We start from the raw sequence: 25,895 nt of genomic DNA on the forward strand, positions 1-25,895 counted from the left end.
GGGGTGGATGGGCTTTCACTCAGTCAACTGTGCCTGCCGCCCCACAGTGGTGAGGAATTGAGGCCACCGAGACGAATTAAATGCAGCCCCTGCTCTCAGAAACTGACGGAGGGGAGTTTGTGCGTGTTTTACTATGACCTAAATCCATCCATCGTCCTATTTTTTTTTTTTTACAGGACGCGATGGCAGCTTACAATACTAAATAACGTGCCAAAACTGCAGTGCGCATTTAAATTTTAAAAAATTACAGTCAAAGACACTGTCATGAATCGCCCTCAAAATAGTCCTCCTTGCTTTGTTCTTTTCCCATCATTTCCGACAACTTCTCACGCAGCTCCGGAAGTCTGCTTCCACGTCTTTATGTGAGGTGATCAAGAATATGGTCCCTGCTGCGGTCGAGAGCCACGAGACGGAAAAGCAGCGCAAGAAAGCAGGACACTCACCCAGCTTATTCACCGGAGCTGGCGCCGTGCGACCTCGGGCCCTTGCTCAACATAAAGATGACCCCAGGAGGTGACATTTCGAATGGACTCAGGACATCCGGGCAGCTGTGAGAGCACAACCACAGACACTCACGAAAGAGCTCTCCCAGAGCTGCTTCAGAAAGTGGCCAGAAGGGAGGGATCTGGAGCGAGGGGCAGTGTTTTGAGGGGGATTCGCGGCAGTGTCTTTTACGGTGCTACATTTTAGAGCACTGAAACATGCACTGCGTTTGTTGATCACATCATGTGAAGAGCTTACGGCACAGTGCCTCTCACACTATTTGCGATGAACACTTACTCTCGATACTTTAATTTCTAAACCATCACAGATGTTTGTGAGAGACAGTAAAAAGGAACTGCTGAAAAAAATCAACTGAAAAGACACTCATACAAAGTACAAGCCCACATTTTAGTTACTGGACCCAACACCCTGTGCTCTCGATTTCTGTGCCTCTCTTGTGGACCACGGACAGGGCATTGGACAGAGCCACTGCCGAGGCACCGGGCCCCGGGGTCGGTAGGATAAGGGGTCTGGAGTCGCTCTCTGGACTACGGTGAGTTAGTTCTTCTGCAGTTATCTCTCCAGCAGGGACAAAGAATGAGGCTCACCGAGAGCCTGATCTGCACCATCCCGTACTTCTCATCTTCAGTTCGAGACGGCCAGGCTCAAGCTGCCTCTCTTTTTTTTTGTTTTGGTACCAGGGATTGAACTCAGGACCTTGCGCTTGCAGGGCGGGCGCGGCGCCGCTGGGCTGCATCCTTGGCTCAAGCTGCCTCTTAAAGGAAAGGAAGGAGCTCTCTATTAAAATGAACTGGGAAGAAGCAAAACAACAAAATGAGCTGAGAGCTGGGAGCGATGGCACTCACCTATCATCCCAGTACTCTGGGAAGCCGAGCCAGGAGGGTCTCAAGTTCAAGCCTAGCCTAAGGAACTTAGCAACTTAGTGAGACCTTGTTCCAAAACAAAAAAGGGCCGAAATGGAGCTCAGTGTGAAGGCCTTGGGTTCAATCAATCCCCAGCACTAGAAAAAGACAAACCAAATAAAACAAAACAACAACAACAAAAACAAACTAGAATGCTTCAGAAAAAGCATCTTTAAAAATGGCAAGAGGGCTGCTGGTATTCATTCTTTTGCTTAGGGCTATAAAAATGACTTTCTCCCCAAACTGAGAATCCACTGTCCGTGTCCAGCTCCAGAAGTCTCTGCTTACCATCAGCCATCCAAACGTCTAGGGGAAAGCGCTCCTCGCTCGAAAACCAGCTTTTTGGGGGGCTGGTACCGGGGATTGAACTCAGGACCTTGCACTTGCAAGGCAGATGGCGGAGCCACTGAGCTAAATCCCTGACCCTCCACCCCACCCCCTGCTTTTGAATTATCTTCAACTTTAGAAGAAATAACTCCTCACAAGAAAACTTCCCCTTTCAAACCCTTTGTTTTCCTTTAATGCAATCCACACATACACTCTGGCTCCCGGCTTCAAAAGCCCAATCATCTGCAATTTTGGAGCTTGTTGCTCGTGAAATTCTGCCAATACACACACCACAAACATTCCTATAGCAACAGAACGTCTCGCAGCGATGTCTGCAAAGATTGTAGATCATTATCTGCGGATGCTGGCGCTGATGAGGGAAAAACTGTTTATGTACAAATAAGTCAATGTGAGAGCTGGCAACCGTGAGGACCTTACGGGGAGCCCAGCCCCTACACAGGTGGGAATCGGGAATGCACTTAGTCCAGTACTTGGGAGGCTGAGGCAGGAGGATCAACACAAGATTGACGCCAGCCTGGGCTGCACAGTGAGTTCAAGGCCTGCAAAAACCAAAACCAACCGACCAAACAAGCAAAAAGGAATGCACTTAGTTCCTAAGAATAATTCACTGTCTTTAACCCCAACGTGGGAACTTTTCGGGCTCCTGGCAGCACCCCAGGTCCCTGCAACCATCAGACTTTAGTGGCTACCTATTGCATGTCAGCTGTGGCGCTGGACTCCAAGTTTCTTCTCTCCCTCCCCTCCCTTCCTCTTTTTTTGAGGCAGGATCTTGCTATGTAGCCTGGGCTGGCCTTGAATTAGCAGCAATCCCCTGCCTCAGCCTCCTGAGTGCTGGGATAACAGGCACGTGCCACCAAACAGGGCTTTTTTTGGTTTTTTTGAGACAAGGTCTTGCTATATAGCCCAGGCTGGCCTCAAATTTGTAGTGATGTTCTTGCCTCAGCCTCCCTAGTGCCCGGATCACAGCCGTGTGCCACACCCTCCGTGGGTTCTAAATTTCCCAACATGAGTTCTCTGCCAAAGAGGCTCGAGAGAGATTTATAAACCTAATTATAATTCCTCTTTCCTACTCGGTGGAGATTACTGGCTGGTGTTAAGGGAAAGGAAACAAGTTCCACCCATTCTCCACGCACCGCCCCCATATGGAGTGGGCGGGGTTAACGTGTTAGCAAGCACAAGGTACTAGACATGCACAACCCACTGGAGACCACAGTGTTCCCTGCCATCAGGTGCTCACAGTCTAGCAGGGGAAGCTAAGTCAACATCAACAAATTAGAAATAACTGTAACAGTGGGGTCCTAAAGAAGCATGGCTACTTCTCCAACAATACACAATGGCAGCCTGGAGTGGGAAAGGCTCAGTAGTGCTTTCCTAAGAAATTAAGTCTTTAATATGAGCCCTAAGAATAAATTAGTGCAGTGAAGTAGGACGGCTAAGGAGGGAAGGGTGCTACGGGCACAAAGGAGCCTGTGCAAAGGTCCTGTGGCACGAAGAAGCAAGGCACATTCTAGCTGTGAAAGGAGACTCTTAATAGGATCTTTCTGGTCCCTATTTTTGTTTTTGTTTTTTTCAAGACAAGGTCTATGTAGTTCAGGCTGGCTTTGAACTCACAATGGAGCCCAAACCGGCCTTGAACTGGCAGCAATCTTTTTGCCTCAGCCTCTCCAGTGCTGGGATTACAGGCGTGCGCCACCACACCCGGAAGTCATTCTGATTCCTGATCTCACCCATGTCCCTATCACTACAGGTATTTAAAATGTGAGGTTTTTCAAGAAAGCACCCGAGGAGTTACCTAAGCAAATCAGCAGCAGACAGTGCATATCTGCTAAATTCTGGCTCTTCTGAAGTCGGAGCCACCCTGTCTGCCTTCCCCGATGTATAATTTAGGAGTCTTATCTCATTGTTTTTTCTGCAACAGTGGTAACTTGGTTAAAATCTGTGTAGCCAGTGGCAAAGTTAGGCAACGGTGACAGGAGACTGACAAGTGTGGTTTGGAGGCGTGGGTGCGTACTGTCACCAGGGAAGCCTCCCGCGGGGTCACTGCAGGCAGGGCACACGACTTGCCCAGAACTCCAGTTCTGCAGCTCAGCACCCCGGCCTGGCCCTCACTGGCCAAGCGGCCTCGCTTCTCTTTCAGAGAACCGCAGGCTTCCTCGCTGGGGGTCTCAGGGGATCAGCGACAACCTAGGTCCACACTGAGCACGCTGCCTGGCCTCCAGCAGGCCCCGGGCAAGGGACGCCGTCCACAGGAGCTGCCCAGCCCACCCAGGGTCCCCAGGACTTGCAGTCTCTTGGTCTGTGCCCTCCAGGGTTCCCAGCTGAGATCCCACAGCCATCGAGATGCTGCACGGAGAACTTGCACACGACCCCACCCGGCCCCAGGAACGGGGCTGGAAATCAGCAGACTGGGATTCTAGTCCCTGCCCCAGTTCCACACCAACAACCCCGGGACAAAGAGCTGACTCTCCGATGGGAGAAGAGGCAGCAGCTACCACATCCCCATGGCGGGGGACACCTATAACATTCAGGCAGCCCTGCAGTGCTGCCGAGATCGCCGCTGTACAAGAGGGGAAACTGAGGCCGGAACTGAGCGGAAGAGCCAGGGTGCGGAGTCCAAAGCCCAAAGCCACCCCTCCCAGGGGGCCGGAAGTCTTGCCGATCTCCTTGCTCTGCGACCACTGAGGAGACATCTGGAAAGCGGCCCCTCAGCCACCAAGCCACCAGGCAAGGCTGCCTAGCCTCAGTTTACCTCCTGTACAAATGCTGCCTCCCAAGCCACACTTGCTAGAGTGAAGGGGAAGACAGAGCGGAGTTTTGAGGAGGGAAACGAGGAAGCGGAGCTGACAGGAACGGCCCTGTCCCCCAGCCGCCAGCCGGGGGTGGTGTGGGGGCGTCTCCGGGAAGGGAGGGACACAGGATGTGACCGGGGCTTCTGACGTGGGCGCGGGGCCGAGTGAAGCGTGAAGGGCTCCTCCATGCCCCCCGCGAGAGATGAGAAACCGGCACAGGTTTGGAAAAGGAAAGGGGGTGGAGGATGGGGGAGGAGGCGAGGGCTGAACGCGAAACCAGATCAACTGAACACGTGCGAGGCAGTGCGGAGAGGAATCTCAGACCCCAGGTTCTCGTTCCCTCTCAGGAGTGTTCTGGGGAGACGAGGGAAGGACTAAAACAAAATCCTCAATCTTCAAGGAAGGCCTGCAAGTATTTTATTTCATTATTTTTTGCAGCACCGGGGAAGCACCCAGCGCCTTCACACTGAACTACATCTTCAGCCCTCTTTATTTTGACACAGGGCCTCGCTAAGTCACTAAGTTGCCCAGGCTGGGCTCAAACTTGCGATCCTCCTGCCTCAGCCTCCCAGAGTGCTGGGGTACACCTCCTCCATGCTCTCTCCAAACATCTCTCTTCTTCTGATGCCAGGCCCTGGGCCACCCCATGGAGGCTGAGAAAAGGAACTGTCCTGGCCTACAGGAGGGGCTGTCAGGAGACACAGGCAGACTACTCCATTCCGGACTCCATCCGGAGCCTCAGTATCTTCTCATTCTACACCGTGGATGCGTGGGACTCTCACATCAATGCTGGAGCGGCTCAGAAGGACTCATCACAGCTGAGAATGGATGGCCGGTGACCTCCTACTTTCCAGCCTCGGGCTTCCCACCTCCTTGCTTGCAGATCCAACCACCTTGTTTCTCAGCCCTTCAAACACTTGAAGCTCTCTCCTACCCCAGGCCCTTTGCACAGACTGACTGCTCAGCTGGGATGCTCTTTTTATCCCAGCTCACCTGTCTACCCATCTTTCAGATCCTAGCTTTTGTAAGATGCTTCCAACCTCCAGCAAGTGGCCAGTGGCACTTATCACAGCGGGAGTTAGTGACTGATACCATTCACAAGCCACCTCCTCAGTCAGGTTCACTCTGCCCCAGGAGTGGGCTATGTCAGTCTTTCCTATCCCTGGGTCTGACCTCCTGGCACAGCGGTTCTCAGTCCCAGCCAGGAGGCCAGGACCTCCTGGGGAGGTGGTGCTCCACCACTAACCTCTAAACAACAGTGTGCAGAGCCCGCAGGGAAGGCATCCCCTGGGGCCAAGGCTGGGAAGGCTGGCTGAAGAGCACTGGCCGTGTCCGGGGTGGCACAGGGGTGACAGCGGGGGCCTCAGCCCTCCCGTGTCTCTCTATGAACAATGTATCACTGCCATCTTGTTTTCCACCCTAGAAATTACTTTGTAAAAATTCCAGAAGACAAAAACAAAATCCCTACTGTTAACCAGGAACACCATTCCTTTCATTAGGTGTCCCCTCCAGCCCCCTCCGCTGGGAATCCTCTGTCCCCTCACCCCAGGGATCACAAGTCACCTGATACGTTCTGATACGCTGAACTATTTGGAACAGCATCCTCGCTTTTTCATTAAAACAGATCTGGCTCTTACAGTGCAGCGGAACGTAAAATTTCACAGTAAGTTTCACGAAAACAGGAAGCTCCAGACCAGTTCCTGCTGGGACAGGTACCCCGGGGCTGCCCAGGTGGACAGGGAGAGCTAGTGGCAGAAACAGGCCACGGGGTCCTGGGGTGAGGGAGGTCAGTCGCACCAAGAGGGAGCTGTCCCTGCCCCCTGGCTGCCCTCGCTAAGGGCGAAGGTGAGAGATGGGAGCAGGGCGAACCCAACCACTGTGAAAACAATACACAAAGTGACGATTTCAGCTTCCTAGCAGGCTCTCGCTTTAACTCAGTGAAAGGTCAGCGCTGCTTAATGTCGTGTCTCTGACTTCAGCACCCACAGGGCCGCCCCAGAAGTGGTCAGAGTTAGGGCTGAGTTCCTCTCACACTCTGGTTGGGCATAACCAAAACAACCAACGGCAAGCACAGAGGAGAGAAGGGAACCCTTGCATATAGCAGGGAGGAATGGAAGAGGGTGTCGCCGCTACAGGTAACATCGGATTCCTCAAATATTAAACACAGTGAGACCCAATAACGCTGCTAGGTCCTAAGCAGACACCCCAAAGAACTAAAACCACCCAAACACCAACTTGCTCCCAAATGTGCCTAGTAGCAAGAGCCACAGTGTTGGAAAGGATAAAATGAGCCATATGTCAAATGATCTGTTTTGTTTTTTGAAACAGGGTCTTGTTAAGACGCCCAGGCTGTCCTCGAACTTTTGATCCTCCTGCCTCAGCCTCCCAGAGTGCTGGGATTACAGGTGTGCGCCACCACGCTGGCTTTGATCTGAGTGGAGTACACACAGACAACGGAACGTCCTTTAGTCATTAAAAGGAACTGGTACATGCTAAAACCCAGACGGACCTCGAACACACTGTGCTAAGTCAAACAGAAAAGACATGTTCTTCTTGCATGATTCCTTTCTGGGGAACACCCAGGATGGCTAAGTCCACAGAGCGAGAAGCAGAGAAGGGGGTGACGGGGGTTACTGCTGACTGCGGCGCAAGGGGAGGTGATAAAGGGTCTGGAACTAGAGGGAGGGGAGGTGGAAGCGAGGATGGCCTACGGTTAATTTCATCTCAATTAGGGAAACGAAGCACTGACCCACTGGGACTGGCCTGGGCCTGGGGACCTGTATTTATTTATTTAAGCAAAACCTTTATCGATACATTTTAGAGATACACAATGATAGCAGTCATCATAGGGACCTTGTACCTGTGCTGTGCATGATCGCTTGCTTCTTTTTTACCCATTCCCATCCTCCCTCTGACCCCTCTTCCCTTCCTCATTTACAAAAGCTTTGTTTCCATTTTTTCTTTTATTCCCCCTGCCCCTTCTTGCCTCTTCTCCCTCCTGTGTTCCCCTTCTTGTTTTCTTTCTTTTTTGGTACCAGGGGTCAAACTCGGGTCCTTGCGCTTGCAAGGCAAACCGTGGAGCCACTGAACTAAATCCCTGGCTCTGAATGTTTTCTATTTCCCCAAATCTATTACATATTTTGGTCCTTATTTACACTTTCGGTTTCTCACTCCAGAGAAGCAGTGCAGAATTTAAACTTGTGTGTCCCATTTATCTCACTTAAGTATATGGTCTCAAGGTCCATCCATTTAGCTAAAAATGTCTCAAGCTCCTCCTTCTTTATGACAGAGTAGTACTCCGTTGCATACGGTTCCTTTTTCCCAACAGCTCCTCCAGCATCTGTTATTGGTTGATTTATTTGATAGCGGCCATTCTTTTCAGAGTGAGATGGAATCTCACTGTTGTTTTAATTTGCATCTCTTGAATGATGAGTGCTGTTGAACACTTTTTCAGATATTTATTTGCCGTTTCTACTTCTTCATCTGAGAAGTGTCTGCATTTCAGATGAACATTTTGGACTGGGTCTTTAAATTTGGGGGGGGGTCTGATTTGTTTGTGTTCTTTATATATTCTAGCTAGTAGTCTTCCATCTGAGGAACAGCTGGCAAAAATTTTTCTCCTGCACTGTGTACTCTGTTGGTGGTTTCTTTTGCTGTGCCAAGGCTTCTTTTTTTTTTTTTGGTACTGGGGATTGAACTCGGGTTCTTGCGCTTGCGAGGCAGGCACCAGAACCACTGAGCTAAATCCCTGGCCCCGCCAAGGCTTCTTAATAAGATGAGATCCTAGTTGTGGATTCTCTGTGTTCTTGTGCAACTGGGGTTTGCTCATAAAGTCTTTGTCTACACCTATGTCTTCAAGTATTCTATCTATTCTAGCTGATTTAGGGTTTCTGTTTTAATACTTAGATCTTCAATCCACTTTGATTTTAGTTTAGTGCATGGGGAAAGATATGGGGACCTGTTTTTATTTATATACTTATTCATTCATCCATTCATTTATTTATTTTTTGGGTTTTTTGAGACAGGGTCTCACTATGTAGTTGACACTGACCTGGAACTCACTTATGTAGCCCAGACTGGTTTTGAACTCACAGTGATCCTCCTGCCTCAGCCTCCTGAGTGCTGGGATTACAGGCATGCGCCACCACACCCTGCCTGGGGACCTGTTTTTCAAAAGAACACCCTAAACCCTGGCTAATTTTGGACGAGAGGTCCCCTGGCCCAGGCTAAGAGTTAGGGCCAATCAGGTAGACAATGCCTTCTTTTCAGATGCACCAGCAACAGGGTGCTATTTACTGAGTTTCCTGTGTGTGCCAGACTCTGGGCATGGTGCTTTCCAAGCTGCTATCCTTGAATCCTGCTGCAAGGTAGGAATGGCTCCTGTCCTTAACAGATGAGGAATCTGAGGGTCAGAGATGTTAAATATATTGCCAAGGGCACACAGCTGATTAACAATGGATCTAGACCAGTATGCAGCTCTATTCCCCATGCTTTGTCCTTTAACAGGGCTCCTACAGCTGATGGTGGAAATGCCATTTCTGTTATATAGGCTGAGCAGCCCTAATCCGAAAATCTGAAATGCTCCAAAATCCAAAATTTCCTCAGTGGCAACCTGAGACCACAGGCAGAAAATTCCACATTATGAAATTTTGTTTCATGAACAAAATTGCTAAAATACTGTATAAAATTACCTGCAGGAGACATGTGTGAGGTGTACATGAAACCCAAGTGACTTCTGGATTTAGACTGGGGTCCCCTGCCCAAGATATCTCATCATGAATCTGCAAATATCACAAAACCTGGCCCAGAGCATTTCGGGGTAGGAGACTCAGCCTTTTGTGTGCAAAATGCTCCTTAGCACAGTTACATCCAACTGCTGGGGCCAGGGCTGCTGTTCACCAACTTGAAAAACACACAGCAACTCCCCCTAAGGATGAACTTCCTGGTCTAACCCATCCCTCACGCTGAGGTTAAAAACCCTCCCCTGGGTTTTTGCAGCAAGACGTCGTTTGTTGGCCTCAGTAAAACTGGTAGCAAGACATTAATGAGACCAAAGTGTTCCCAGCCTCTGCCAAAATCAGAGCCCCAAGAAGCCACTAAGCAGGGAGATGTCTGCGTTTGTCAAGAACTTAAACAAGTCCTGCTGTCTAGCAAAAACCTGTGGCCTCATTACTAAAATGAAATTTCCACATCTCATACCCCAAGGGTTAGGACAGAAGGAAAATCGTTTTGGGCACTGATGTCTGGCGTTCCACACAGAAACCAGAATCTTCTGTGGGGCAGGTATAGACGCAGCATTCACGCACTGTTCACCTAGGAGAATTTATTGAGCACCTTCTACGTGCTAGGTGCTCCTCTAGCGTTGGAAACACAGCTGGAAATACAACAAATGAGAGGCCACTGATGTTTTGGCGGAGGAGATCAACAGCACACAGGTAGATAAATAAAGGCACGCGCCGTGTAAGGGTCTGGAAGGAAACCAGAGCGGATGAGGGACAGAGGAAGAAAGGGGTGCCGCCTATCTAAGGACACCTAAGAGGTGACATCGGGGCCGAGACTGAGCCAGGTGACCCGGAGAGGGAACAGAGCCCCGGCAGAGGAAACCCAGATGCTCAGCCCGTGGGTGGAGGAGTCAGCCTGTGGAGGGGCTGGCAGGTGAGGTCAGTGAGGCGGGGACAGCTGGGTTACTGGGCCCAGCAGAGATGGGCTTAGGGGAACTTCTCATGAGAATAAATTAGAGGAGGACAAGGGAAAAGCAAGACCAGCTATGAGCCCCTCACGGTCTTCTGGCAAGAGATGGGGGTGGCTTCTTCTTAATTAATCAACTAAAGCATTAACTGTGATACTCTCCACTCGGCCAACGCTATTAATATTCTATTTCAGACAGGTCATGAAGAGATGGAGCCTCAGGTTTGAGCTACATCTACGGGAAATCGCACTCCGGACCGCAAGCGATCACGGGAAACCTTGTCCACCAGCCCCTGTTTCGAGTTGGGGATGGTGTGGACGGCTGGAAAGGGAGCCGGGGGCTGGGTCAAGCGATTGGGAGGAAGAAGGCGCACCCTAGTCTCGCCCCTCTCCCCAAGGCCGTCAGAGACAGCGGCACAGCAGATGGCAGCGCCCGGCCGGCCGTTGTTGGGCAGCAGCCGGAATGAGAGGTCCTTGCTCCCACAAGGACCGCAACACAGCTGAGCCTGGACTTCTGCAGTTTAGGGTGAAATAATCTGGTGCCTCCGGTGACACACGCGATCCCGGGCACGGCACGCACGCTCCCAGCCCTGAGTTACCCCCTAGGAAATGGAAGCAGCCCTCCTTGCCTCCCACCATGGTCACAACGGGTTCCCGGACGAGGACGGCTGAGTGCATTGGATGCCAACTTCCGGTCCAAGTCTGGACCTGTGCCCCCTCTCGGGCAGACACGAAGCCCACCATCACTCCCGGCCGTGGGTCTGTGCCCTCTCCCTCTGCACATGGAAACGGGCTTCATCTCTGCGACACCCATTCGCTGGCAGGGTGTGGAAGGAGCACTGAGCAGGAGGCGAACAGGGCAGCGGGGACCTGGGCACGAAGCAGATGCCACTAATCCTCCTTTCCCCCAGTGCCGAGGCCACTGCACAGAGCCCCAGGCTCTAGATGCCCTCTTGTCTACCTACAGATTTCAGACACCGCCCTCTGCTCACCTTGGCCAGCTGGCAGCCTGGTGGGTCCTGCCAAGCAGAAAAAGGTGGAGACAGAAAGCGGGGTTGGCAGGGCCAAGGGGGAAACTGAAAAGAGGAAGGAGGGTCCGCCTTCATCGAGGACTCCCTTCCCGCTTCCTCTTCCTAGCTCTGCGGCACCAAGATACGAGGAAACCCAGGGGCATCCAGAGCCGGGACCCTAACTCCTGCCCCCGAGAACGCTGGGGGCCTGGGTCCCTTGGTGCGGCCTAGGGACCGTCTTCAATAGTGGGCCAGCCCCGAGTCCTACGGGGCACAGGAGACCTGTGCAAATAACTCCGCGGGTGCTGCTCCTCTGCATGCAGTTCGTGACTCGCAGAACAAAAAGCAGGGCAGGAAGCAGGAGGAAAGAAAGCATCACTCACATCAGGTCTCTTCACGTGACGGGCGCCAGGAGCTCGCCCGCTGCCCTACCCGCTTGCGTGATTACGTAAGTGAAGAGAGGGTCTTCCCTACCACCTGTCCCTTCTCCTTCTGTCCATCCTAACCCTGCAGGGCGGAACAGCCTCATCTCTTGGGTGTCTGCCCGCGAAGAGGAAGAACCAAGAGCCTGCGTTGAGCCTTGGGTGGGACCCACAGCTTCTCTGACCACCAGAGGGAGACTGGCAGGTGGCCCAGGTCCCCGATGGCCTGTGTGGTCCCTTCCCTGAAGGACTGGACTTGGAAATGTTAGGACAGCTGGGCTCCGGGGCAGGAACGCTGGGCACACCGTGCTTCTTGGGTCCCTGGAGGGGCAGGGCCGCCCACTCTACCCCGACGCGGTCTTCATGGGCCACAGAAGTAAGGATGGGGACTTGGGGACAAAGAAGAGAGTCCAATGAGAGGAAAAGTGAAGGAGTGAGACCCGGGACAGGGAAGGATGAGAACTGAACAGATCAGAAAGGCAGGGACAGGCAGGACCATAAAGATTCTACGTAGCACTTACTAAACACGGCAGTTTCTGGGGAACCCCCTGTGGTGGTCCTGACTCCTCATGGCTTAAAATTAAACACAGACTATAACTACTATCAGACAAGCACATGTACACCATAGGAAATAAAGACCCCAGCCCAGGCAGGGTGCATACTAATGGCAGTTAATTAGCAAATCCATGGCTGGCAAACCTCTTCCGAACAAGAAAAGATGGGTGAAAACCCGACTTCTTCCTGACAGCAAATCTTACCTATGTCAGCCCCCGGCCCCCAAGTCCACCCAGTGCTTTCCACTGCCCACGGCTGTGCCCAGGCAGAAGTCCCTACAAGCCTCGCAACATCAAGCTCTGGCATCCAAAGACGGTTTGTTGAGTGGCTGTTCCACACCAGGTACTGTTCTCAGGGACTGGAACACAACAGAAGACAAAATTCCTTGGCCTCATAGAGCTCATAGAGGGTCTTTTTTTTTTTTTTTTTTTTTTTTTTGGCCCTGGGGATACTGGAGATTGAACTCAGGGCCTTTGCACTGAGCTATACTCCCGGCCCCTTTAAAATTTTTGTATTTCAAGAAAGTCTCACTAAATTGGGCTCAAACATGTGATCCTCCCACCTCAGTGTCTCAGGGTGCAGGGGTTACAGGTGTGCACCACCACACCCAACAATAAATCATTTAACCAAGGAGAAAAATGAAAACACGGCGTTTCCTGGGTCTCAGTGGGAGCCAGGTCTCGGGATCCCCTCCAGACACCAACATCAAGCCCCTCTGAAATGGCAGCGGGCTGTATGAGCACAGGACCTGCCTGCATCCTCCCATGTACTTCACGTCACTTCGAGGGCCCAGTACAACAGAAATGCAGTGTAAACAGTTCTACGGCCCTGGTTAGGAAATAAGGCCCACGTACAAAGTCTGTTCAGGTTTGATCCAGACACAGTTTTTGTTCCTGAATATCTATGATCTGTGACTGGCTGCATCCGAGGACTGTGGGGCCCACCGTCCGGAGGGCCGATGGTGATTCATAATTAAAATGCGCAGCGAGTTAGATAGCTAGAGATGTGAGGGCAGCAGTCAGGGAAGCCGCTCTGAGGGGGTGACATCCTAGCAAAGGCTGGGGGTGAGTGGACGATGCGGGTACGGGGGTGGGGTGAGCAGCCCACAAAGAGGGCAAATGGAGGCGCTAAGGTGGGCAGAGGCTCCCTACCCTCCGAAACCAGCGCTCCCCCTTCTTCCTTACGCAGGAATTGTCACTTAAAAGCCAGACAGATGGTCGCTGGGGACGGCATCCTCCTGACCCGTTCGTAGCCAAGCGGGACTCTTCTAACGAGCTCTCTCCGAAAGACTGCAGGCCAAGGGGCAGGAGCTGGGTGACCGGCACTGTACACGGCTTCTCTCCCACAGGAGGACAGAGCGCCCGAGGGCCAGCAGCAGGGTCCTCAAGCCAGAAATGCAGGGCCACAGAGATCCTCCTACCTCCTGAGGTACTGTGTATAAGGCTGGGATTTGTACATGAAATGTAAGAGTTCAGCCCCAAGATTTCGGCCTCCCCGGGGGGGTGAAATTGTTCCTGTGGCAGATGCATGATCCAAGGTACTGTAAAGTCAAAGACACCAGGTGTTTGGGTCGCTTGGTGGCCTTGAGGAGGAAAGCCAGTCATGGCCACGAATACCTGCATTTTACGTGAGCAAGAAATCAGTCTTCTTGTTAAATTCCTGAAATGCAGAAACAACACAGCAGCTCATGTTACCCTAACCAATGCAAGATGCAAATCTGATCATTAAAGGAAGTATGGGTTCGATGGGTATTTATTATAAACAATAATCCTTTTCTAAATGCTAAAAGTGGTAAACTTCGGTTTAAAAACCCCCGTGGTAGCGAGGAGTTCAGCACTTGAATTGAGACAGGTTAGAAATGAAGATGGATTCTAGGGAGGTCGGGGTCAGGTCGTGAGCAGCACTCCTTGGAAGAAGAACAAGAAATTCACGTTCGTTGACATCCTCTCCACCTGGAAAGCACCTGCACCACGGGAAAATGAAGCCAGTTTCTAGTGGCATAATTTCCAACAACGAAGGGTAAAGTGAGGGCTACCCGGGACAGACATTGGGGCCGCTCACCAGAAGACAGATGGGAGATTAGAAACTGGCCGTGTAGTCTCAGGAAGCCCGAGCCCAGAGCAGGCCCAGACTTTGGGGGTCCTGGCAGGGATCCGATATGAGGCTGAAGAGGCAGAAGGAGATGGAATTTGAAGTCAGAAGAGTCGAGTCCTCTGCACGCAGCTCATGAGGCAGCCAGGTACCTACTCTCCCAAGCCAAAAAAACTCTGGATTTTCTCCTAAGGAGGAATGGAATGGACCTCAGAAAAGAAGAGAAAAGAAAAGAAAGATCCTGGAAGCAACCTAGTAATACAGGGCAGGGAATCCCAGTGGTGGGGCAGACCTAGGGCACCCAGGTCAAAGACTAGAGCATCCTAGGGAGAGAGGGACTCTAGATTACGGCACCCGATTGCTGGAGAGGTGGACAGGAAAATGTGAGACATGATAATAGCAAATGGCAAAGAAGGTGGAAAAAGGGAAAAAAGAAAAAAGAGAGGGAAAGGAGGGAGGAATGAAGGAAGGAAGAAAACAAGGAAGAGAAAGGAAGGGAAAAGAAAAAGCCAGGTGTGTGGCACACGCCTGTAATTCCAGCACTCAGGAGGCTGAGGCAGGAGGATCTCCATGGGTTCAAGTCTAGCCTGAACTACATAGCAAGATCCTGCCTCAAAAACAAACAACCAACCAACCAAAGAAAGGCAGTGAGACACTCTTGGAAAAATAAAAAGCTCTTTAAAAAAGGTATTCAGCTCCAAAGAGGGTAAAGCAGGTATCATCGTGACTGGTGTACATACGTAAAAGCCTTCAGCATCAGGTAAGGGAAGGCATGAACAGGTGGATCCACACTCAGGGTCCCTGGGCCACATGGGAGTGGTCAGGGTGGGGGTGAGGGACTCTCGATTATCCTAACGGGGGCAGCTCCAGAGCAGAGTTACCACACGGGGACTTAAACTGCAAACGTCAGACCTTTAATCTTTAAAACACAAACCTGCTCTAAACCATTTGTGAAAACTCTGCTAAATTTAAAGCACAGGCTAAAAACCTGAACAAAAATCTAGGCAAATCAAACAAGTGTGTCCGAGTGGGTGGTCAAATGTGTCATTTGTACATTCACAGCAACATTAACCGTTTCTGCCAGCTTTTCAGGTGTTGAAGCAAACCTGTAGATAAAGTATTGAAGACCGAAAGGAAGCCAGAGGGAAACAAAGTAAATGCTACCAATCTTAATGCAAAAGCAAAAAAAAAAGGAGGTGCAAGTGGGAGGCAGGCGAGAGGAGGATACAAACGCTGTCAGCTGACGGAAGGGACTCAGGAGGCGCTGTTGTTTGCTGGGCATGGCAGGGTCACCTATAATCCTAGTGCTCAGGAGGCTGAGGCAGGGGATCGCAGTGAGTTTGAGGCCAGCCTGGGCTCCACAGTGAGTCTAAAACCAGCCTGTACCGAGTGAGGCACTGTTCTTCTTTTTCGGTACCGGGGATTGAACTTGGGTCCGTGCGCTTGCAAGGCAGGCGGCAGAACCACTGAGCTAAATCCCTGGCCTAGAGGCACTGTTGTTAAGGAGCCTGCGACAGAGAGGGAAGCAGTCCACGAGACATGGCTGAGGGGCAGCATGGGCTGGGACTGGGGGGCTCTCGGGCTGAGTCTTTATTTTTGGAATAGGATATTGTCAAGGTTTTCTGGTAAGTGACTTGTCTGAGGCAACAGGGGCATTAGAGGGTGGGAGGAGCCTGGCAACTGCCGATCAGAGAGAGGTAGAAGACTTGCTCCAGTAGGGGCTTAGTATCTGCAGGAGGACGAGAGGGAGGGAGGGTGGATGCACGTGGGTTAGCCCTAACCACTAAGATCCAGCTACCGGGTCATCTCCTCCATTGATCCTTCCTGGCCGAACCCTGCTTTTCCTGGCAGTGGGACAATGAAACTTCAGGGAGCCCAGCTTGGAACACTTTGCTGAACTCGGGTGTCCTGACTCACTGTTGTACCCTAGGTCCCAGCGCAGAGTCTGGTCCGTGATGACTGCTCAAAACTAAGTGCTGTGCTGCCTGGGTGGCTATGGTGGTAGCAATGCGATGAGTTGAACGTAACAGCAGAATCAGGAGGATCTGAAGCCTGGATCCTTCCCGGAGAGACAGCAGGCTTGATGCCTGTCTTTCTTGGAAAGAGGGATTGTGCATAACTGCTTTATCATGCTGCAAATATTCCCCAGCTTGCGAGGGTACGTTTGGTTGCCAAAAGATCATGCATCAAATCAGACTCAGGAAACAAACTATGGACGGTAGAAAGTCGGGGAGCCCAGGGCAAGAACTGGGGACTGAAGTCCCTCGTTGAGTTATTCAGGAGGATGGGTGGACACAGCCTGCTTTAACGTGCTGCTGACCTCAGGGGGATGACCATGACGGAGAACCTATTTCCCCGACTGTCTTTCCGCCAGGCACCAACATATCGTCTATTACCATGGGCTTGCTTTTAACTAATGGTCTTGGCAAAAAAGAAGAAAGCAAAACAGAACACTTGCATTAGGTTCCAGATTAACAGAAGCTGTTGGAATTAAACAGCCAGGCTGACAGCCTCATCATGAGTGATTTCCTTCAAGAGGTGTCAGTAGTAGACTAGGGTTTGTTTGTTTGTTTTTTCCTTACGTGCATGGCGGGCAAGTGCTCTACCCCTGAGCTGCATCCTGAGCCCGAGACTGGGGCTATTCGAGTGGTCACTTCTCTCAACTACACCTCTGCCAATCAGGTGGAACCGCTGCCCCACGTCCCAGAATCCTACTGGCCAGGTATAAAAGCACAGCACCTCTTACATCCGTGGACCAAAAAAATGATTTTGCGATTCTAGCTGAATCCCGAAGACATTTCAGAATCCTCTGATGCTATAAAATGCTGACATTTAGGGCAGGGGAGGAATGGGATAAACTAGTAATACCAGGAAAGAGGTGAGCAGTGGCTGATTCTCTGCTTTTCTCTTCAGCCTGGCAGGAAGAGAATCCGGCTACGTGTCGTTTCCTGGCCCACAGTGAGGGTGACCAATGACACTGCCCCTGTGCCCCGCTGTGCCCATCCCAAAGAGGTTTCACCAGCGCATCTCCCAAAACACCAACCTGAGGAAGAGCCGCGCAGGCCCCCTTGTTACCCTTCCACAGACGGAAATAAAAGCACAGATATCTGTGTGAGCAACGATCCCAGGCGGCCCTCACCCAGCCTGGTCTCCTGGTGGCTGAATGTGTGGGATGATGATTCTGGTTTTTTTGGTGGTACTAAGGATGGGACCCAGGGTCTCAAGTCTGCTAGGCAAGCATCCTACCCCTGAGCTACACCCCCCAGCCCTTTCAATTTTATTCCAAGACAGGGTATCACTACGTTACCCAGGCTGAATTACAACTTGCAATCCTCCTGCCCAGGCCTCCCAAAGTCACTAAGATTTCAGGTGTGTACTGCCACACCCGGCTGACTTGCTCATTTTTGAGTCCCCAAATCCTGGGACTGAGCTTGGTGCTAATAAGTACTCAATAAATATTTGCTTTACTTTTGGAATTGGATATTGTCAAGGTTTTCTGATAAGTGACTTGTCGGAGGCAACGGGGACATTAGAGTGTGGGAGGAGGAGACTGGCAGCTGTTGATCAGAGAGAGAAGAGGATGGCTCCCAGCCAAGCTCTATCAGGACTCAGTTTCTCCATCTGCTTCGGACAGAGTCGACGCGAAGCCCAGCTGTCACAGCACTCACTGGTGCTCAGTACTCTGCCATGTTCGCTACTGCTAATATTTCTGAGGGTGCAACTGCTTGGAGAACAAGAATGAAACAGCAGGAAAGAGACTGGGTATCAGGGGAGCCCTTTGCCAGGACAAAGCCCTGGGGTAGGACTTAAGTGAAGACAAGCAGTCAGCTGTGCTGGGTCTGGGGAAGTTGGGGGCAGACAGGAGACTCAACAGGGCAGAGGCTTACAGGTGGGCGTGTCTGAGGGCTGGAAGAAGGGGCAGTTTTGTGTGATCACAGTCTACTTCATGTTTTCATTTTTATTTATTATCTTTATTTTTTGTTATTTTTTGAGGCACTAGAGACTGAATCCAGGGCCTTCACATGGAGCTACATCCCTAACTCTTTTCATTTTTTATTTTCAGAAAGGGTCTCCCTAAGTCATCCAGGCTGGGCTCAAACTTGCAATCCTCCTGCCTCAGCCTCCCAGGATGCTGGGGTTACAGGCATGCACCACCACACTTGGCCTTTATTATGGTTTTTTTATGTCCCAACTTCCATCCCTAAGTTTCAGGAAAAATTGTGTATTACGCATCTGAACAGCAAGCAAATTCTAGGAAGAGTCATAAAGGTTGCTGATGCTTTGATCAGAGTAAGGCAGATAGATCTGCTTTCCTGAAAGCTAAAAAGAAAACACAGTCATCACAACACTGTTCACACATTTTACAAATTGATTTTAGTTTCTAGGCCATGGGCGACCAGCTGGGCAAATGAGGCTCCTGTTCACCCCAGTCCTGGAAGTCCCCGGCTCACACTCAGCACAGTAGCTGAGAGCCTTTTCCCAGCATCACACTTGGCGGCCTCCTCACCAGGCGGTGAATCTGGTAAATGCAGAGGAAGGAGGCAGTCGGTGTAGTCAGCACAGGGCAAAAACACAACTAGGAGATGAGGCCACGGCATGAGAACAGCCCGGGCCTGGGTCACGGGAGGCGTCCTACGCCATGGCCACAGGAAGTCAGAGCCGGGCCGTCTGCAGGGCCTCTAGAAGCTCCGGTGCCACCTCATCCTCACTCTCTTCAGCTGGATGGGTCCAGAGGGTCTTGGCCGGGCGGCCCCTCCGCCTGGGTACCGACTCCCTTCCTGTGGCTCTCACAGCCATGGCAGAAGGGACTCCTGCGCTAGTCACACCCCACTGTGGAGACCCAGGAGGGGCCACCCTCCCACCTCCCTCCTCCTCCCGAGGCACAGCCATGCCTGGAAGCACTGTCACCCGCCTTCTGAAGGAACCCAGGGCCACAGCCTGGAGCTCAGCCACACACGTGTACAGCCTGCCCACCCCTCGGGGCCCAGCAAGCCAAGAAATCAAGGGGACCTGGGTGATTCCGGAAGCACACTGCAAAGGCAAACGACAGCTAAGTTCACTGTTTAAAAGGCATTAATCCTGCCCGTAAACAACAAAAGGAGTGTAAAATGAAATGTCAATAAAACGAAAAAACAATTTTCTATATGCAGGTTAATATCCTCTATACATAAAGAAAGCTTAAAAGCCAATGAGAAAATCATAGAGACACGTGGAGGGCATGAGTCACAGGCCAGCCACAAAATAAGAAACACAAATGGCACAAACACATAACAAATAGGCGACCGGAGGAGAAATCAATACAATGAAGATTAAAACAGCCTAGCACGTTGGAAAAGTTGTTGTTGTTGTTTTTAAATCACCCTGCAGGGTTGGTTGGCCAGGATGTGGAGGCAAAAATGCTCATGGACTGAGGATGGAGAGGATGGTAAACTGAGAGACACCCACGCAAGCCTCACACGCCTGCATCCTGACCCCGGAATCACTCTGCAGAGCGCGCACGCTGCATGTTCAAAGGTACCCAGTGTGGACCAGGGTGTGGAGACGCAGGTGCTCACTGCTGGCGGGGATGCAATGCAATGAATATCCCAACCCTAGCAAAGAGCAGCAGCCCTCCGGGGCCAGGAGGGTCCCTCGGAGGTCCCCTCCACCTCTAGTCTTGCCCCCCTACATCCAGCTCCGCCAAAGAGATGGGAAAGGGGAGTTGGTCCTCAGGAAGTAAACTATGAGTGAGTCATTAGCCAACCTTCTCCTGAAAAGTCAGGAAGTAAACGAAGCCAGGCGTGACATCGGCTGCCTGAATGATCCCACCCAAACGGATGCCGACAGTGAATCCGCATGAGAGGGAGCAGGAGATGGGGTGGGATGGACTCGCCTGTCCGTGAATCTATGGATCCATGGGTTAGGGACGGAGCAGCATGTTCTAGAAGCATGCTGTCTGCGCACTGTCTCACCACTGACGCCTTCCACTACCCTGGGGATCTACAAAGGGCCCCTACCAGCAAGAAGGCTTCACCCTTCTCAAGAAGCTTTCACCCCCACCCAAGTCTTTCTTTGAAAACAAGCTTACTCTGTATGGTTGGGCTGTAAGAATCTTCGATTGTAAAAGCAGGACCTAAAGCACTGAACTATCGCCACCCCTCCTCCTGTTGAGGGCGCAATGTCAGATTCGCAGCAATCACAGATGATGTCGTCCTTCCCGGGCTCATGGGACAACCGTCCTGACCCCAACAACGGTGGTGGTCCCCTCTAAAGGCACACAGAAAACCCCAGCTTCTCTCCCAAGGCCCTGTCCCCATCCCTGCAAACCTTGCCTCTTAACTCCTGTGCTCAGAGGGACTCAAGAGTTGTGAAGGGCCCACTGAAGGAAGGCGCCTTCCACTGGCTTGTTCAAGGCCGTTTTTATTTTTCCATGGTGCTGTTAACTCTTATTCCAGAAGCTGTGGTGCAGCCATTTATGAAGGTTGAGGTAAAGAAAGGAAACTGTTCCCAGTGGCTGAGATGGGGCCTTCCTCTCGGCATTTCTGGCTGAGAGGAACCTGTCCTGTGACAGGCCTAGGCCTCTGTGGTCATCCCACAAATAAGCATGAACACCCATGACATCCAGGACGGCTGGAGGGTGACGGAAAGAATCACTGCCCCGACAGAGAGCCTACTGGGTAATGTTGGACGTCACACAGTTGGATGTGGGGGTGAGCAGCAGGGACTAGCAGCCTGCACCTAGGCACACACTTGTGGTATGGTCTTATCCCTTGATACCCATCATTCCCTTCTGGTTGGGCCCAATCAAGATGGCTCCTGCTTAAGATCATCAGTAAAGGACAATGAATCTCATTTTTCTGAAGCTTGTTTCACACACCTAGCTTTTGCTCTTTTGGGATCTCATATCAGCGAGGGGCTGTGTTTCAGGAAGCTCATGACCGTTGTCAGAGCTTGTGAGCTTACTTTGATGAGAGTTGTGACAGAGGTGACAGAGTCACCAGCGTCATCAGGAGATGACTCTTACATCTAAGGACATGGTTACTGGTTTTCCAAAGGGCCCTGTGCTGCTGTTCCATTGGGCACTGACTTGGGGAGTGGTGCCAGCAGCAGCAGCTGCCCTCCCTCATCATGCAGCTTGGAGAGCTGTTTCTTCTTGCTCAGAAGGGAAGCCACTTTTGGTTTCCAAACAAGGACTCCAGGTTCCCACCTTGGAAAGGACAGAGACCCATCCCTCATTCCAACTGGCACAAGGTGCACAGGAGGACCGGATAGCAACTTCAGCCCCCATGGGAAGACACAGGAGCCTCCACGACACACGGGCCCCTCGGGTGCTTACTTAACTCAGAGAGGAAATTGCCACACAGATACCCATCAACGGACATGAGCGTCTGGCCAAGGGCAGTGACAAATCCCAACGGTCAAATCCGACTACCTTCCAGGCACAAAGAAATGGAAAATTTCAAGGATGAAGCAAGGATTTCTGTACTCTGAGACTATCCGTTCTAGGTGAGCTTGCAGCTAGGGGCACTTAAAATACACACACACACACACACACACACACACACACACACTCTATAAATATATACATACACACTATGTACAAACAGATATTTCTGTATGGCTATGCACACAGGTGTGTGTGTGTGTGTGTGTGTCTTACATAGAAGCCAAGAACTCCTACAGGGCTAAACATAAAAATCTTAAAAAAACAAAACAAAACAGAAAATTACTCTGGACAGGCAAGTGGAGCTCAGTAAATGTGACAGAGTCATAGCCAGCTAAAGACAGGAAGCCCAGGACATTCACCCGTAGCAACCACTGATGTGGGCTTCCATCCACCTGCCACCTTAGGTCCCCTGTACACCCTCCCCGTGACTGCCTTCTTTCAAAATTTTCAGGCACCTGAAGCCCCACCTCCAATACCTATCAACAGTTCTACTACCTGATGGGTATGGTGGCACACATCTGTGATCCCAGCACTCAGGAGGCTGAGGCAGGAGAATGACTGTGAGTTCGAGGCCAGCCTGGGCTACATAGTGAGACCCTGTCTCAAAAAACCAAAATTAAATTAAATTAAATTGCGCCAGATTTCTATGATCTATTACATAGGCCAATCTCACTGATCAAATCTCACTACAAGAAAGCACTGTTTACACCAGCCAGGTCTCAGCCACATTTTGATTCAATTGGTGAGAAGTCTGGAACACATCCTACAGAGCGAGCCCTGTATCTGCGCCTGTCCACAGATAGGGGTCACTCTGCGAGGACGAGACATTCCCAAGGCCAGCTGTGGGGACTCCAGGGGACAGGCAGGACCAGGGCAGATGGGCAGGAGCATGGGGAGCCAGACCTTGGGGCTCTATTCCCAGTGTGGACCAGGTATTCGATTCCTGGAGCAGTCGCATGTAGGGCACCCCCAGCTGCCCGGCAGCAGCAGCCAACACGTACAAGCGAGCACAATGGGCCAGCGACTCAGAGAGCAGCTGTGTGCTTTCCATACATCAGCTTATTTAACCCGCACAATAACGACCAGGTACACGTTATGATGCCTGCTTTACAGATGAGGAAACAGAGGCAGTAAGAGCGCAAGGAAGCGGAGTGGAACGGAAGCAGCCTGGATCCAGTCTCTGCTCCCCTGGGACAGCCAGGGCTGGGGGCAGGGCATGAGCCAGGGATGCCCTGAATCGAGGCACTTTCCGGGCACCGCCTGGGGGCTCCCTCCCTCTTCCCTCCTCTGCCAGCCCTTCCCACTAGATCAACACCTGCTCCTGTCAGGCTCCCTGCAGGGCACGGCCTCTCTGCTCCTGGAACTGCTTCATTTCCTCTTGGCTTCCACGGTGTGACCTCTGTTGCTTCTGTTTCCTTAAACACTGCTCTCCCCGCTAGACTCCTTGGACCCCTAGAACTTCTGCCACGATGGAGACATTTTTACCTTGTATAGGCACACAGTCCGCAGCCCCTTGTTCCCGTGAAGGGCTTGAAATCTGGCCAGGGCGACTCAGGAACGGAGTTGCACATTTAAAAGAACTGAAATTTTAATAACCACACGTGCCTGGTGGGCACAGCCCTGGACGGCGCAGGCCTAAAAGTCAGGAGGTGCTGCTTTGTGCTGGGGGTCTCCGAGACTGACAGCTAGAATGGAATACATGGGTTTGCAATGGACGAATGAACGCATGGACGGGAAATGACACATGAACGAATGGGTCAGCAGATGGGAGGGAAGCTGATGAGCAAGGAAGCAGTAGGGTCTATGTGACACCAGATTCCTCTCTGGCCCTTCTGCACGGTCCTCGGACCTGCTGTGAGCCACCGTCCCTGCCACTGTGCCCCCTACCCTGGGTCCAGAGAGGCTGCCTGGAGGTGCTCCTTCCTCTCTACCCCCATGGTTTGTCTCCGGGCCCAGAGTAACCTGACTCATTCCTGGCTCTTGAGTCTCCACTTGCAGATGCATGAGTGGGTGAGAGGCCACCGCAGTCTACTGGAAGAGACAGCCATGCACAAGCAGCAAAATGTACAACACCTGGGCCTGTGTGGCATGGGAAAGAGACAGTGATACGGAGGGAAGATGGCGACGGCTTCAAGGGGACAAGGCCTCTGAGCAGAGCCTCTAAGGACACCTGGCATAGCGACAGGAAGCCACAAGGTGTAAGGAGGGGCTGGCAGAGCCATGGTATGGAGGTGAGAGCCCCAGCTCAGCAATTCTGACCGAGGGTCCACAATAGAACCACCCAGAGGCTCTTCAAATGCACTGACCCTCAGGCCTCATAAAGCAGGGATTCTGACACCACTGTTCTGAGGCCAGATCCAAACTCTGTCACTTAGTAAAAGGCCCCTGGGCTGGAAGCTACCTGGACCAGCAATGGCATCACCTCCACACCTCTCAGGACGGCAGCATCCCAGGTCCCATCCCGACCTCTTGAGTCAGAAGCTGTGTTTTAACCAGACCTCCAGGGCATCCGTGCAAGATTAAAGTTTGAGAAAGTCCTACTGAGGGTGCTGGCCGGAGACTGAGGGGTTGTGCTGACACCAGCCAGTTTGCAATTTTCTGATCACAGGCACCTGGCTCACTACTGCGATCTGCTTGGTCACTGATGCCTAAAAGCAGCACCAGCCTGTGTCGTAGATCTGGCTTCTACTGGGCCTCATGTAAAGGGGACACAGGGACAAGGATAGGAGAGCAGGAAGGAAGAAATGCGGGGTACAGGGTTGAGGGTGCATGTGCAATCAGTGTTTGGAGCAAGACTGGGGTTCTCTGAGGCCAGGTGAAGGAAAAGCCCCCTGGGCCATGAGGGTGATAGGCATCCCATATACACACACACACGGGCAGAATTGAAAATGGTGCTGAAGATTGTGAGGCTTTGGGAGCCACTGCTGGAACACTTAGATCATACACTAAATGCACCTATTCCTTCCAATGGCATTAATACAGAAATTAATCATGACTCTGTTGAGTTCTGAAAAGCAGCTGCCTGGTTTCTGAGAATGAGGAGCTGAAAGTAGGGGTATTCCTACCTTCTCCCCTCCTTGCGCAGCATTCTGAGGTTTCCATCAGGATTCACTCCAAATCCCCCACCTCTGGCGCCAGGCCAGGGCAGGAATCAACCAGGATGCTGGCATGGGACCAGAAAGAGACCCCTGAATGCCATACCCCCTGGGTCTCCACTCAGAGTCCACACTGTGGTGATGAGGCAATATATATTTGTCTTTATTTATAATTTCTCACAATGGGTCTGTACCAGAGAGTTGGCTGGATGACCTGGCAGCCATCCCCAGCTCTCCGGCTCACCTCCACCATGGTGGCTAGAAAGCTAAATCACATGCTAGTCCTGGAACTTTTGGGACAAGAGGCACTGGTCCCAAAACAAAACAACACAAAGCAAATCAAAACAAGCCAAACATTGAGAAAGGTGTAGCAAAAAACCAGAAAAAACTCCAGCGTGGCCTCAGTGTTGTCAAACGGCAGGTCAACACCAGATGACCACCGCCTCCCCCAACTCCATGTCTTAGGAGGAAATGTACCCATTTCTCAGCCCACCATTCACTCACTGGCTGTTACAGCCAAAAGCATGTGCCAAGTTCCTCTGTGCGTCACCTCCCTGCCCTTGACTGTTTCCGTCTAGTGTTTGCACCTACCTCCAGACTGCCCTCTTTTTTTCTTTCTTTTCCTACTCATCTCCTCCAACCCTGACTCCCAACCCAGCAGCCGCCAGACACCCAGCCCCACTTCTAAAATGCCAAGCCTAATGTCCAAACCTTAGCTCTGGCCGCAATGTCTACTGAGCCCTGTAGGCATCAGTGCGGCCACCCAGTTCACCCTGAGCTGCAAAGGACAACGAGCTTTCCTTCTTGGACTACTGCAACGAGTACAGCACAAAAGGCCGTTTCTCTGGTGTATTTATATTTAACAGATCTTGAATTTCACAGCAGTGTCACTCATTTAGGCTGACACACAGGCCATGGACAAGTAGCTACTCCTGAGAACAGCTGTGCAAACAGAAACACAACTTATGAATTAGCCGAGAGCTCTTCCCAGTGTCAGCTACGGACTCTAGACAGCACCTGGCCGAGGCCAGGAGCCTCTAGCATCTAATCAAGTATGATTTTTTT

The 25,895-nt window shown here is 51.6% G+C and overlaps 1 protein-coding gene across 1 annotated transcript in view; it reads right to left on the reverse strand.

Moving 5' to 3' along the window:
- The window catches only part of Trerf1 (transcriptional regulating factor 1), a 177,019-nt gene that overhangs the window by 60,190 nt on the left and 90,934 nt on the right, over positions 1-25,895 (reverse strand). The window lies entirely within an intron of this gene.

This window comes from Fukomys damarensis, unplaced genomic scaffold (genome assembly GCF_012274545.1).
Source record: "Fukomys damarensis isolate Sample0158 unplaced genomic scaffold, DMR_v1.0_HiC HiC_scaffold_20, whole genome shotgun sequence".
Lineage (NCBI taxonomy): Eukaryota > Metazoa > Chordata > Mammalia > Rodentia > Bathyergidae > Fukomys > Fukomys damarensis.